This window comes from Stigmatopora nigra, chromosome 23 (assembly GCF_051989575.1).
Source record: "Stigmatopora nigra isolate UIUO_SnigA chromosome 23, RoL_Snig_1.1, whole genome shotgun sequence".
Lineage (NCBI taxonomy): Eukaryota > Metazoa > Chordata > Actinopteri > Syngnathiformes > Syngnathidae > Stigmatopora > Stigmatopora nigra.
In genome coordinates this window covers 1,847,328-1,862,247 of record NC_135530.1, presented here as the reverse complement: position 1 = coordinate 1,862,247, position 14,920 = coordinate 1,847,328, and the positions used below count along the sequence as shown (strand labels likewise).

Below are 14,920 nucleotides of genomic sequence, written 5' to 3'. Positions count from 1 at the left end.
ATTTTGGAAAAAAACATTTGGACAACGTCGGCGGGCCGGATTAAAAAGCCTAAGGGGCCATATGTGGCCCGCGGGCCGTTGTTTGCCCATATCTGGGTAAGACTGAACACAGAAGAAGAAGAAGAGAGGTGAGTTTTAGCAGCCGAGCCTCTGACGCAGGCGGGGAGAGGAAAATGTTGTCATGGAAACCAGCACCGTGACTCCAATGAGGGAGAAGAGAAAGGGGACAGATTAAATGCATGACAGAAATTGAGCATCTGATTAAAGGCATCTTTGCCATCTATATAACCCGTTGTTGCTCTCATAAATATTAGTCGAGGAAAACCTCCAACTTAGCCAACGCTTCCAAAACCACTATACGAGGGAGAGTTAACCGCTAGTCGCTTTATTAGCACGCTAATGACTTGATTAGACATCTGGCGGTCCGAGCACAAGCAGAAAAACTGTTGTGATTGGTCGGGTGATGTTTCGAGAATAGCAAAGCGCTTGTTTTTCGCAATTCCTCCGCTCGAAGCTGGTTGAACTAATAAATACGTTGGTGGAGAGATGGAACATATGTTCCATCTCATTATGGAACAGCCTTGGTGCTCCTAATGCCAATCAAAAGAAAAAAAACACGCAGATAGAATCAAACCCTCCATTAACTCCCATTTATACCGCTGGATGGAATTGTTGGGATGAGCTTCTGAATTCGTGACCGGACGTTTGGTGGCCGGTCTTTTGGTCCCTGGTCAAATGTACTTAGATATTAAACTCAGTTTTTTAAATATTAAACTCAGTTTTTTAGATATTAAACTCAGTTTTTAAGATATTAAACTCTCTCTCTCTTAGATAAAAAACTCTCTTAGATATAAAACTCTCTCTTAGATATTAAACTTTCTCTCATGAATATAATTTTGAGAGCTGGCATCAACAGTAAACTCGACCAAAAGAACGGCGACCAAACGTCCGGCGACCAAACGTCCGGGCGACCAAATGTCCAGCGACCATTATTATGGTTTTTGTTGATGGTGCTAGACGTCCAAACCATTTTGACTGGAAAAAAATTCAGTAATTTTCATGGAAAATTGTAATAAAATAAAAATGAAGGATCTGAAATAACCAGGTAAAATTATGACTTTTCTAACTGAATTGCATAATTGTTTTTATATTTAAAAACAACATACAAACAAAAGTAATCAGCATTTTTCTACACTCCTCCTCCGCCCCTCCCAGCCAAAACAAATGGGACATCTACCACCTTCCCCAAATGACCTGCCATTAGCCAATAGCATGCCTCCATTCCATCCCCCTAACCCATCAGTATAATATTATTCAACACTCCACTGTCCAAAAAGGTCACATATTGTTGTGCTAATTTTCCACTGGTGGAAGGACAAAGAACGTAAATATAAAAAAAGCAAAGAAGAAGAAGAGCGAGCAAATACCTGGAGAGAATCATTTCAATTTGCTTGACATTCAAGCTTTCTCAGATTAGTTTTGACACCACCGAGCCGATTCCAAATGTTTCAATCAACAAACACCCAATAATTCAAGTGTGCCTGCCGCCATTATCGGTCTTGGCACACTTGTTCAATCCATCGTCTATCGCTTACATCAAATCTGCGTGGATTACCAGACGATAGGCCCGATTTCGCACGGAAACCGAGCTATTAGCGCTCTGACCTTGGATTTCAACCAGGCAATTTGTCTAAAGCGCCAGCCATCGGCTTTACGCCCCCCCACACCCATTTCACAGCCCCCTCACTTAGCCCAAGTTGCTCCATTAGTATGTGAAGCATGAATTTACCTGTCAAATAGTAAAAAAAACGAGAAAAAAACACGGAAAATGTCTACTTTCTGCTCAAGCACATTTGTATTTGGAAAATAATACAAATCCTGACACTGTTTTAAGTGTATTTTTGAGGATATTACAGTAATCAAAGTACTTAATGTGCGATTATAAAATACTTTTCTGGAATTTTCGAACAAAACATTATTTTGTAATTGCTGTACATTGTAATATGGTTATGGCATTTGAATCAAAAAATATTTTGGAAAATATTCCAAATTCTGCCATTATTTTCTAGGTTATTAGTCTCATATTTTTGAGCAAATAAGCAATATCAAGTGTAGTTTGGCAACATGCAAATTACAACTATAATGTACATAATGTGCGACTATAAAAATACACGGAGTACATTTGGCGTAATATTATCTTACAAGCCTGGGAGTTTATCTTATGCATCTCATCAAGTATTTGCAGACAATGTTATCTTTTCATCACAACTTGGAGAAGTCAAGTCGCCCCAGAAAGACACAAAACGTGGGCGACAACCAATTGCGCACTACTCTCGTCTTCTCTGCGCAGCAGCAATCATATGGCGCGCAGTAAATAAAATCCAATCTTTGTTTTTTAACCCTTTCCCAATAATAGCGCCATTTACACTTCAGCCAGTAGCAGTATCTCTGTCCACTTTTATGTTTTTTCGTGTTTTACAGCATGTTTTACATGGAAAATTAAAGGGAACATTGACATATACCTGCTTAAGTTGTGATACTGGTGTACAAATAGCGAGCAATGATGATGTCACTCACAATGGCACTCAGTGCACTCAGGGAGGTTGTCTTTCTGCCCAGACCAACGAAAAATTAGATGGAATATTGGCCACAACCGACTCTGCCCACAGCAAACATTTGGACTGCTTTCCACGCTAAGCCCCACGCTTGGCAATAAGTATGATTTCCTAGCTTTGTTGCATGTTATTAATCTCCAATAGCAAAACTAGTGGACGACATGCAAAGGAAGGGGAGGGCTAAAAAGCTCAAATCCGCAATTTTTGAATCCTCTTTTCATTTCCCCCAGCGGCGTTGAGATTAGACAAAAGAATGACAACAAAGCATCGGAGATCCCGATTTATCTGATGCGCAACGTTTGGTTGACGGAACACCTTCAGAATCGGCGTAAATCGGGTCTCTCGGACCGTCACCATATAATAACCCAGCTTCTATCCGTAACTCGACATTCACCACCATGTTTAGGACAGAAAACTGTCCAGATACCTCCGTTAAGCATGGCGTATCAAAGAAGGTTCAAAAATTTTGGGCCCGACGGCCACATTGACTTAAAAAATCTGACAGATGGGCCGGGTCAGCGACAAGATAGGATACATATAAAAAAGTGCATCCGTTAACAGTACATATGAAACATAAACAGAAAAAAAGGACTAAAGTATTAACATACTCATCACTCATTATTAAAGTAAAAAGTATAAAGTACTACAAAGTGAAGTAAAAAGGAATGTATTAAGAAATATTAAAATATAATTTTTAAAAAGATAGAAGGGCCTATAAAACACGAAAAACAAACAAGAGTTGACAGAGCTACTGCCACTGGCTTCCGCGTGACGGCGCCATTTTAGGGAAAAAAAAACATTATTTGGCCGGATTAAAAGGCCTAGCGGGCCGGATGTGGCCCACGGGCCGTAGTTTGCCCACGCCTGGTCTATATCAACCCCGAGGCATCCTTCCAAACCGTTCATTTCCACCACTAAACTGTCTCCTCTAGCAATCCAGCGTCTTAACGCCAGGTGGACGCTTGAGATTCAAGAGTCGGATCTCACTTCTAAATCAAGCTCCTCCCCCATGACAGATAATCGATGACCTCCACGCCACTTGAAACGATAGCGAAAGAAGCTGCAGTCGACGCTAGTCAAGGTATTTTAGTCTCGTTTTGGGGGAAGAAACCAAGAGGAGGATCTCAAACAGTGCTTGAGGGCATCTTAAATAATGCACGCTTGACCTTACAGCATATGCTGCAAGATTGTTTGCAAAGAAAACGGACGTGATACGAAAAACAGAGTACGCTCCACCAAGAAAAACCTCAACTCGACAAGAGGAAGAAAAAATAAAGAATGTAGGAACTCACAGGAAGGTAGAGTTTGTCCCAGATGACTTTTTGTTGAGCTCCTGGTCCACTGAGCTTTTCTGGAAATGCAGGTTGAGTCAGGTAGGGCCCGCAGGTCCTTGTCATTCACACCACCTTGCAGGAACACAGGAGGACATTAGTACCAAACTTGGTGGAGATGTTTTTCATATAAAATACAGAAAAACTGTTGAGAGGTTTGAAGTTGTGATTTGAAATCAGAGTCAATTCATCATCAACTTCTCTGTTTTTGATGCAGCAATTTTGGACAAACCCGACAACTGAAATTTTGGTGCTCGGACGTTTGGTCGCTGGACGTTTGGTCGCCGGGCCTTTTGGTCGCCTGTCAAATGGTGACAGAGAGTTTACTGTTGAAGCCAGCTCTCAAAATTATATTCATGAGAGAGTTTGATATCTAAGTACTGTTTAATATCCAAGTACTGTCTAATATCCAAGTACTATTTAATATCTAAGTAATGTTAAATATCCAAGTACTGTTTAATATCGAAGTACATTTGACCGGCAACCAAAAGACCGGCAACCAAAAGTCCGGTCACCGAAATTTCTCTTTAGCAGAACATCTAAAAGATGTTTGATACTCCAAAACCTGTCATCAATCAGATTAGCAGAGACATTCATTGGAACAAGTGCATGCAAAACGTTGGTGTGTGTAAATCACTAGCCATGCCATGGCAAGTTCCATGAATGGCTTTTCAGGAGGAATTCGTTCATCTCGCTGGCTCAGCATGTAGGAAAAATAAAGTGAAGGCAGCAGGAAAACAGAAAAATGAAGGTAGGGGGATTAGCGAGAGATGGACCCTCAGGGTAAATCCAAAAGGGGGGAAAAATATAGGCGGGAGGGGGGGTGTAGTACAGAGCTAAAACAAGCATCAACTTGACCCCTTGTTGGGTTCCCCTGACAAATACGCCATCCATCTTCTCTGCCACGCATCCGTATAATCACATTTAAAAACGACGGAAAGGGGGGATAGCATGACTAACGTGACTCCAGGGATTCCGCAAGACGAGTCTACGAGCCCGACTGTCATAAATAGATGTTGTTTTTTTAAAAAAATATTCAAGGTAACCCAGTCTGGAAGTTTTCAAAGCATATCAATGAGATTAATGATTGACACACGTAAAAACGAGCGGTCGTCCGTTAGACCCGAACTAATTTGCAGCATCCTAATGAAGGAGACACGAATTAAAGAGCGCATCTGCGTCTCGGTCAAAAAAAAAAAAAAAGGCGCCGTACGGCACCCCGCCAGACAATTTGTACTTGAAACCCATCCGCAGGCTGACAAAAAAAAATAATGATAAAAAAATAATAACACGACACACTTGAATGGACGGCACCTCTTTTTCGGTGGTCGGCGTCCTTCTTCTCGCCACAGGTTTCCCGATCTAATTATCTCCAGTTGGCGGGAAGGCGACGGCGGGAGAAATCCGCCGGTCGTCTGACCCAATCTCTGCTCGCAATCGAGCCGCGGACGGCCAGATGCGTGCCGCCACCCCCCACCTCCGCACACACACCGTGTCAGTCCGTGTGTTCGGGTACTCCACAAAAAAGGAGGAAAAAAAAGACGGGGAAGCGAGGAAAAGAGGAAGTGAGGGAGAGCGGATGCTGATGATGCTCTGGCGGTGTTAGACCATCACACTGGGAGAGACGTCGTCTGGTCCCAAATGACAGAAGCAGAAGCTCCCCCTTTCACCCTGCCAGGGTACTACAGCACTTTGATTTTGTCTGTTACATTAACTTTAACAGTAAAAATACATACCTGTCAATTTATCAATGTTTTTTTACTGTATTTTATACGTTTTTGGATCATTTCAAATTGTATATGCCCTATAACCATTTTTTTTATTAATGTACGATTTTTTATTAAAAAAATAAATCTAATTTTTAACCATTTAGGCTCTAATATTAACAGTAGTTAGATGTAAAACAGTACTTAGATGTTAAACAGTACTTAGATGTTTAACAGTACTTAGATGTTTAACAGTACTTAGATGTTAAACAGTACTTAGATGTTAAATATTAAACAGTACTTAGATATTAAACAGTACTAAGATGTTAAACAGTACTTAGATGTTAAACAGTACTTAGATGTTAAACAGTACTTAGATATTAAACTCTCTCTTAGATATTAAACTCTCTCTTAGATATTAAACTCTCTCTTAGATATTACAAGTGAACTAGTCTGTGGAGTCCCTTCGAAGCTCTTTCAGCAATTTGTTAGGACCTACCGTATGCATGCATGTACATCTATGTATATACGTGCTCATATATACACGTGTATGTGTATGTAGTATATATATTTCTTACTTATTACCTATCTATTTATGTCTAAAATATCTTTTTCTGTGTCTGTATTCTCACCCTCTTGCTACTGTGACAACGAAATTTCCCGAATACGGGATGAATAAAGTTATCCAATCCAATAAAGTGTTGCATAGCAGCAAATTGGCAGGTGGATTTTAATCCCAATCTGGCCCGACACCTTTCAAACTGTTTGCATTAAACAGTGTGCTGTGGTTAATTGGATACTCGGAGAACGGAGTGTGAATTGTCACCTCGGGTTAGCACACTGCTAAAATTCCTCTCACTCACAAGGAGGATTTACCTCCCACTGTCAAAGTGCATGCTTGCCAACGTTTTGAGGACACGGCGAACGAGTGGGGAATGACGAAGGGCGAGTGCGGGGCGCGTCGCAATGCGGTTGCCGTGGCGACCGTAATACTCCTGTCACAGAAGACGTGCTGGTGAAAGAAATAGACGTTCTTAAAGTCATAATCAAAGAACAATATGGTGACATTAGACTGTCGTTTAATGGAACTTGACAACTATGCTTAAGCTAGTGATGCACGGAAAACAAGGTTTATTGTAAAAAACGACATACCGTATTTTCACGACTATATGGCGCACCCTCAATGAATGACATTTTTTTCATATATAAGGCGCACTGTATTATAAGGCGCACTGTATTATAAGGCGCACTGTATTATAAGGCGCACTGTCTTATAAGGCGCACTGTATTATAAGGCGCACTGTATTATAAGGCGCACTGTATTATAAGGCGCACTGGATTATAAGGCGCACTGGATTATAAGGCGCACTGGATTATAAAGCGCACTGTCTATTTTGGAGAAATTTTAAGACTTTTAAGTGTGCCTTATAGACGTGAAAATACGGTAGTATAGTAAGGCTTGTTTTTCTTAAAAAATGACATAGTATAGTAAGACTATTAATTCTTAAAAAACTACATAGTATAGTAACTTTTTTTTCTTAAAAACGACATAGTATAGTAAGGCATTTTTGTTCTCGGTATTTTGTTGAACTTGGGTCAGCACTAGCTAGCCATCTCTCCACTAAAAAGAAGCTCTGGCCTAACGCGTTAAACAGTAAATTTGTTCAAGGAGGCTAAATGCCAGGACAAATCGACCGTGACGCTTCAACGCGTGTCATGACAGCAGTTAACGTTTTAGATTTCACAATTGTTGGAACCAGTGTCGGCAAGAGTGACCCATCACTAACATTCCAGTCTCAAATGACCCGGTCTAGCGTTTAAGGAGATGTACCATTACGCTCAAGAGTGTCAAAACGAGCGCCACGCTCGGCCAATCGGACGCTCCGATGCCAAATCGTACTTGGCAGTCTGGCTCACGAATACCGCAAAGACTCCAACGGGAGGATAGACCAGCAACTTTCAAAATAGTCTCGAGAACGGTCGCTCTACGGGAAGCCACGTTGACGCCTGCAGTGAATTATTAGTCGCTCGCTATCTGGGCTGGAATGAGAAAAGTCACAAATAGACTAGTTTGGGAGTTTCAACCAATTCCATTTGCTTGACAATTAATGCAAATCTTCTATATAGTCTGAATTATCTATATTTTGAAAATCAGGCTAACCCAAGGGTGGGCAAACTTTCTGACCCGGGGGCCACATTGACTTTAAAAATTTGACAGATGGGCAGGGTCAGCATAAGATAGGATTCATATAAAAAAGTGCATCCGTTAACAGTACATATGAAACATAAACAGAAAAAAAGGACTAAAGTATTAACATACTCATCATTCAACTAAAAAGTATAAAGTACCAAGTCAACTAAAAAGGAATGTATTAAGAAATATTAAAATGTAAATTAAAAAAGATAGAGGGGCTGTAAAACGCTAAAAACAAATAAAAGTGGACACAGCTACTGCCACCGGCTTCCACGAGACGGCGCCATCTTGGGGAAAAAATATATATATCTGGACAACGTCGGCGGGCCGGATTGAAAAGCCTAGGGGGCCGTATGTGGCCCGCGGGCCGTAGTTTTCCCATGCCTGGTCTAGTTTCTCCCTCACTCGTGGCCTCCTTGACAAGTCGAAGCAATGACAGCCGCGTGTTGATTGCAAACACGTTGTATCTTTGCATAATGAGTTCGGCGACTCAATTAGCAGCTCTTGCTAATGAAAACAATGTGGCGAGATAAGAAGTGTCACCAGTGAGAGCTCATTTCGCAGGAGTCGACAGTCCGACTTTCTCAGCAAGCGGCGAGGTGACAAAGGCCAGTTACAACAAGGACAGCGCATCAATATTGATTGCATCTGCATATAAATAACACGCTTTATCGGCCCGGCTCGAGTATTTGACAACCGTAATGGCTTCCGTCCTCCTGGGTGGAGGTCCCACAAGATGCTTAACACACACATAAAACAAAGCCGGGATTAAGGATATTTTGTCTAAAACACAAGGGTGTCAAACTTGGTTGCCGGGCTACATTCATACAACCCAAAAAAAACATTTTAAAAATCTCTCTGTCACCATTTGAACGGCGACCAAATAAATGGCGACCAAACATCTGGTGACCAAGCGTCCCGGCGACCAAACGTCCGGGCGACCAAACGTCCGGGCGACCAAACGTCCGGGCGACCAAACGTCCGGCGACCAAACGTCCGGCGACCAAACGTCCGGCGACCAAACGTCCGGCGACCAAAAGACCGGCGACCAAAAGACCGGCGACCAAACGTCCTAGCACCTGTTTGTTTTAATTGTTTCTTGCTGAGTTTAATGTGATGGTTAGTACATTGAATAGCTGATTCCAATTTTTCTGCCCAAAATCCTGTCTTAATAGAAAAAAGATGTCAATAGTTGCTGTTAAAGAAGTATGTTATATCGTTTTGGACCAAACAACTGAATTTGGAGAACAGCGCACGTTTGGTTTCATTTGTAAGTCGACGGCGCGGAAGGCCCCGTCGATCAACGTTTACATTAACTCTGACAGTGATGCTGATGGACCGTGTGATTCACGAGTCAACTCGAGGGCGAGCAAGTGAGACGGCGGCGTCTTGAATTCATTTTTGGGCCAAGGAACTTTGAATTTAGGGCTATTTGTCTTTGTACTCCAGCTTTACTTAGTTTTACAAGAACTCTTAGTTTAGGGAATTGTTTCGTTCTCGTGACTGAACTCCAAGCGTTTGTCCCGGCTCGAAGAGACGCTAGACGGTGACAGCGCAATTAGCCTCTTCTCACCAGCCGCCAGAAAAAAAAAATCAATATGACGCTCTGCACAGTCATTAGTTGCAAAACAGAGCAGCCCTGTGTGGATGTTGATTTTCTAGACCAAGTATGGGAAAACTACGGCCCGCGGGCCACATACGGCCCCCTAGGATTTTTAAACCGTTTTTACTTGACTTTGTACTTTATACTTTTTACTTGACTTTGTACTTTATACTTTTTACTCGACTTTGTACTTTATACTTTTTACTCGACTTTGTACATTATACTTTACTTAACTTTGTACTTTATACTTTTTACTTGACTTTGTCCTTTATACTTTTTACTTGACTTTGTCCTTTATACTTTTTACTTGACTTTGTCCTTTATAATTTTTACTTAACTTTGTACTTTATACCTTTTACTTGACTTTGTACTTTATACTTTTTACTTGACTTTGTCCTTTATAATTTTTACTTTACTTTGTAGTACTTTATACTTTTTACTTTAATTATGAGTGATGAGTATGTTAATACTTTAGTCCTTTTTCCTGTTTATGTTTCATACGTACTGGTAACGGATGCACTTTTTTATATGTATCATATCTTGTGCTGACTCCACCCATCTGTCAAATGTCAACGTGGCCGCTGGGCCCAAAAGTTTTTGTGTGTGTGCTATGAACGTTAAATTTAACGCGGTCAGCCTAGTGTCCATTTGTCATTATTTTGGGGATTATCTGTGTCATCGCCCAAGCAAAGCCTGTGACTCTGTAAACATAGACGTTCACTGGGAGGGCATTGGCTTTCACTTCAGAGCCGTTCCAGCATTCGTGCCAGAGAGCTACTTTTAGCTTTCTTAATTATTCAAAGAGCTGAAAAAGGCTTCTTTACAGAAAAACACACTTCACTCAAGGAAAACTCAAAAGGCAGGAAAAGAACACCCATAGATGTCAAATCTATTTGGACTGGCAAAGTTAGTTTGTGTCATGATTTGAGAAAATTGCCTAAAATTCTCGCCAACCAGAAAAAAATCTTGTTAGTTGTTGTTGTTGTTTGGAGCTTTTTTCTTGTTGTAGTAATACAAAATTGCTTGGAACTTATGGTCATAAACCAGTATCAAATGCGGAAAAATTTGAATAGACTTTTTATGAGAAAACATTCTTGATTTTTTTAGGTCATTTTGATGTACACCCTAAGAATAATTTTAAAAATTGCAATTTAAAAATCCGACAAAATCAATGAAACACTTAAGGAAACAACAATACTCCCAAAAAATAATAATATACTATTTTTAACAAAATGTACTGTGCATGTCCAAAAACATCTCTTAAAAACATTCAGATTTCATTAAAAAAAAAATCATTGGCCCTCATTTATAGCATTAAATACCCAAACCATTTGCACTGGATGGTGAAAAAAACATTCAATAGTATATATATATACTATTATTAACAAAATGTACTCAGCATGTCCAAAAATATCCCTCAAAAACATTAAAAAAAAATCATTGGCCCTCATCTATAGCATTAAAAGCTCAATCCATTTGCACTGGATGGTGAAAACTAAAAAAAAAACATTAAATTTCCTTCTCTAGTCCACATAAATGTCAAACTGCATCAGATTTTGCATCTAAATTGTAAGTCAAAGCTACTAATAGTGTTGTATACATAACACTTCCCATGGGACAGATGTGTAAATCCCAGTTGTCACTATGAGCAAAGCCATACAGGTGTCCTGTTTTAAAAGTAAATGGCCCGTATAGTAAATCCAATATAAAATGAGTGCAGTGGAAAAGGACTGACGGCCATAAAAGTGAGTTATTTTGCCACGGTGGCGTCTCCCAAGGCCCCCCGCGCACCCTCAGAGTCCAACCTGTCGGCTCCAATTACCCGAAACCAACGTTGCCCACCGCTTGTGCGACATCTGTATCCTAATTGTCCGCCTGTAGTTTGGGAGTCAACGGCTCAATTAAGCCACAAGTGTGTCTATTATATTCACTCAGATTGTTTGTTATCCTTTTGCTAGCAAAAATTGGCTATGGACCAAAATCCCAAATACTCCGGTTTCCCTAAAAAAACGCAAATAGTCTCCTTATGCCCTGCGATTGGCTGGTCACTGATTCACGATGTTGCCTCCCTGGGATCGTCTCCAGCACCCCTCGCCAAAGTAAGGGAGTAAATGTAAGTCTTTGTGACCGGTGAAAGTAAAAATTCAGTTTTTGCGGTCTGTGTTAGCTAGTGAGTTAAAATTTAGGCTTTTTAATCCGGCCCGCTAATGTTGTCCAAATGTTTTTTTTTCCCCAAGATGGCGCTGTCACGTGGAAGCCAGTGGCAATAGCTCTGTCCACTCTTATTTGTTTTTTTGTGTTTTACAGCCCATCTATCTTTTTTTTAAATGACATTTTAATATTTCTTAATACATTCCTTTTTACTTTACTTTGTAGTACTTTATACTTTTTACTTGAATGATGAGTGATGATTACTTTAGTCCTTTTTTCCCTGTTTATGTTTCATATGTACTGTTAACGGATGCACTTTTTATATGTATCCTATCTTGTGCTGACCCATCTGTCAATTTTTTTTAAGTCAATCAATTCTTCATTCATTAACATTACTACACCTGCATATACAGTACTAAATGAATTGCAGTTTTTGTTGGCTTGCACTAACTCCTAATCTTCATCTTTTTGAATTTATGGCCTGTAAACCGTAGAAACCGCCCACAGACAATCTTAGAAAACGCTTGAATTGTAAATACGCCATCCTCCACAACACTTGTACTACTCGTAAAGTCAAGAGGCGACGAGAGGCGGTCCCTAATCACTCGCAAGTTTCCCCCTCGGGCTTCATCATCACAGCATGTGCACATGCCGGACTGGCTTACACATGATGGAAATAAATGGAGATGGCTTACCGTATGGAGATCCCAATGCAGAAGTCGTCCTGGGGACGTCTCTTGGGTGCCATTACGTGAGGAGCGCCGCCTGAATTCCCGCCGTTGGGCCGGGCGCGGCGTGACGTGGGCGTCGGCGAACGTGCTGCTCTCACTGGCCTGTCGCTTTAAATCCAGAGCAGCTCGGCTCCAAATTTCCCATCTTATCTGCATATATAATTCATAAACAAACTGGAATCACTTTCTGTACTAAAACAATTCAACTTTGCACTTTTTTTCTTGAATTTGCATTATTTGTAGGGGTGGAAAACGACAGAAATTGACCAGGGCTCGCATTGAAAGATGTTTAAGTACTGTTTAATAACTAAGTATTGTTGAAAACAGTAGATATTTAGATATTAAACTAATACAAGTATTGTTTAATATCTAAGATATTAAACTAATACAAGTATTGTTTATATCTAAGATATTAAACTAATACAAGTATTGTTTAATATCTAAGATATTAAACTAATACAAGTATTGTTTATATCTAAGATATTAAACTAATACAAGTATTGTTTAATATCTAAGATATTAAACTAATACAAGTATTGTTTATATCTAAGATATTAAACTAATACAAGTATTGTTTAATATCTAAGATATTAAACTAATACAAGTATTGTTTAATATCTAAGATATTAAACTAATACAAGTATTGTTTAATATCTAAGATATTAAACTAATACAAGTATTGTTTAATATCTAAGATATTAAACTAATACAAGTATTGTTTAATATCTAAGTACTGTTTAATAGTTAAGTACTGTTTAATAGTTAAGTACTGTTGAAACCAGCTGTCAAAATTATATTCATGAGACAGAGTTTAAAATATCTAGATATCTAAATAAATCAAAAACACAAATATTTATTTGCAAGAGTTAGCTATTGAAAAAGAAAACGATTTGAAAAGCATTAGAAAAGTAGATCAAATTGTGCTTTCACTGAAACATACAAAAACAAAGCACATTTTTTGCATGTTCACTCAAACATTTAAAAAATAATGCACAATTTGATCTCATTTTCTAATGCTTTTCAAATAGTTTTCTTTTTCAATAGTTAATTCTTGCAAATCAATCAAAATTACAAATAGTAAATCAACTATTACTCACGTTTTGGGTTGAATTAACACACAACCATGTACATTCATTCAAACAATTGATAACAATGTAACAATGCACACCTGTCATTGAAAAGGAAGTGATCAAGCTACTAAACTTTCAAAATAAGACAACATGCAAAAGGCAAAACCTATTCAAAACCTCACCTTACATTTCAAACTTCTGCTATGTTAACAAAAACATTACAAACCATACTTTTTTCCATTTAAATTGCTGAAAAAAACAAAATTCATATTTATTTTGTGTGTTTGTACTGATAATTAAAAAATCAGTCATCAATCATTTTTGGATTGGATAACTTTATTCATCCCATATACTGAAACAGAAAAAGACATTTTAGACATAAATAGATTGTTTCTAAGTAAGTTAATGAATAAATACATAAATAAATATATAAATAAGCATGTTGCTGATTATATATATATATATATATATATATATATATATATATATATATATATATATATATATATATATATATATATATATATATATATATATATATATATATATATATATATATAACAGCAACATGCTTATTTATTTATATATTTATTCATGTATTTATTCATTAACTTACTTAGAAACTATCTATTTATGTCTAAAATGTCTTTTTCTGTTTCTGTATATGGGATGAATAAAGTTATCCAATCCAAAAATGATTGATGACTGATTTTTTAATTATATACATACACATATATGCATACACATAGATGTATATATATTTTTAAATGTAAATTAGATTTGGGGGTTGGTTTAAAAGTGCATTGATTAAACTAATTGAACGTGGCATCGAGGGAAAATATAATATAAAGTATTGCAGTTTTATGTTCGTCATAATGACAGTTGTTTAGTATTCTTTTTGTACATGAAACTTGGGCAAGAAAAACTTTGGAGTCTCTCTTTTGACTGATTTTTTCTCCCATGGCCTTTCACTAAAAGTTCTTCATGTTAACGAATGATCTGGTCCCAAGCGCCCCCCCTTTAAGATTAGCGGATTCATCATGAAAAAGCAGCGGGCCTCCAAATCATTAATAAGCGCCGGATGGCAAAAGTCACCTTATTCAGCATCTTTGTGTATTTTCTCACCGGATGAAACGATGGCATCAATACTGGCACTTTTTTTTGGGCCTTTTTTGATATTCCTCCTGGCTTTTCCTTCGTCCTCTTCAATCAATTAAGAAGTTCTCGTTCTGTCTAAACCAAGAAAAAGGCAGCTTGTAAACAAGAAAATGCTGGTGTGCGCTGGTGGAATACAAAATGTACGCTGATGCCACCGGGGAAACAAAACAGTGCATTTTCATTCACAGCGGCGAGGCTTTACACAGATTTGCTTGTCTGCCGGGGAAAAATGGACGCTCTAGGGGCTCAAATAGAACAAACTTTTTTTTTTTTTTGCTCGGAGGCCATATTGAGTTTTTGAATTTGATAGATGGTAAGCACAAGATATGATACAACTAAAAAAGTGCATCCGTTAACAGTA

The 14,920-nt window shown here is 38.7% G+C and overlaps 1 protein-coding gene across 7 annotated transcripts in view; it reads right to left on the bottom strand.

The window, feature by feature from the left end:
• magi2a (membrane associated guanylate kinase, WW and PDZ domain containing 2a) overlaps nt 1-5,567 on the bottom strand; it is a 31,196-nt gene extending 25,629 nt beyond the window's left edge. For all 7 annotated transcript variants that reach the window (XM_077709933.1, XM_077709935.1, XM_077709934.1 and 4 more), the window contains exons 1-2: nt 5,261-5,567; nt 3,908-4,021 (exon numbers count right to left, since the gene is read on the bottom strand). The gene's annotated coding sequence lies outside the window, so the exon portion shown is untranslated. The remainder of the gene's footprint in view (nt 1-3,907; nt 4,022-5,260) is intronic.
• Nucleotides 5,568-14,920: the final 9,353 nt, after the last annotated feature.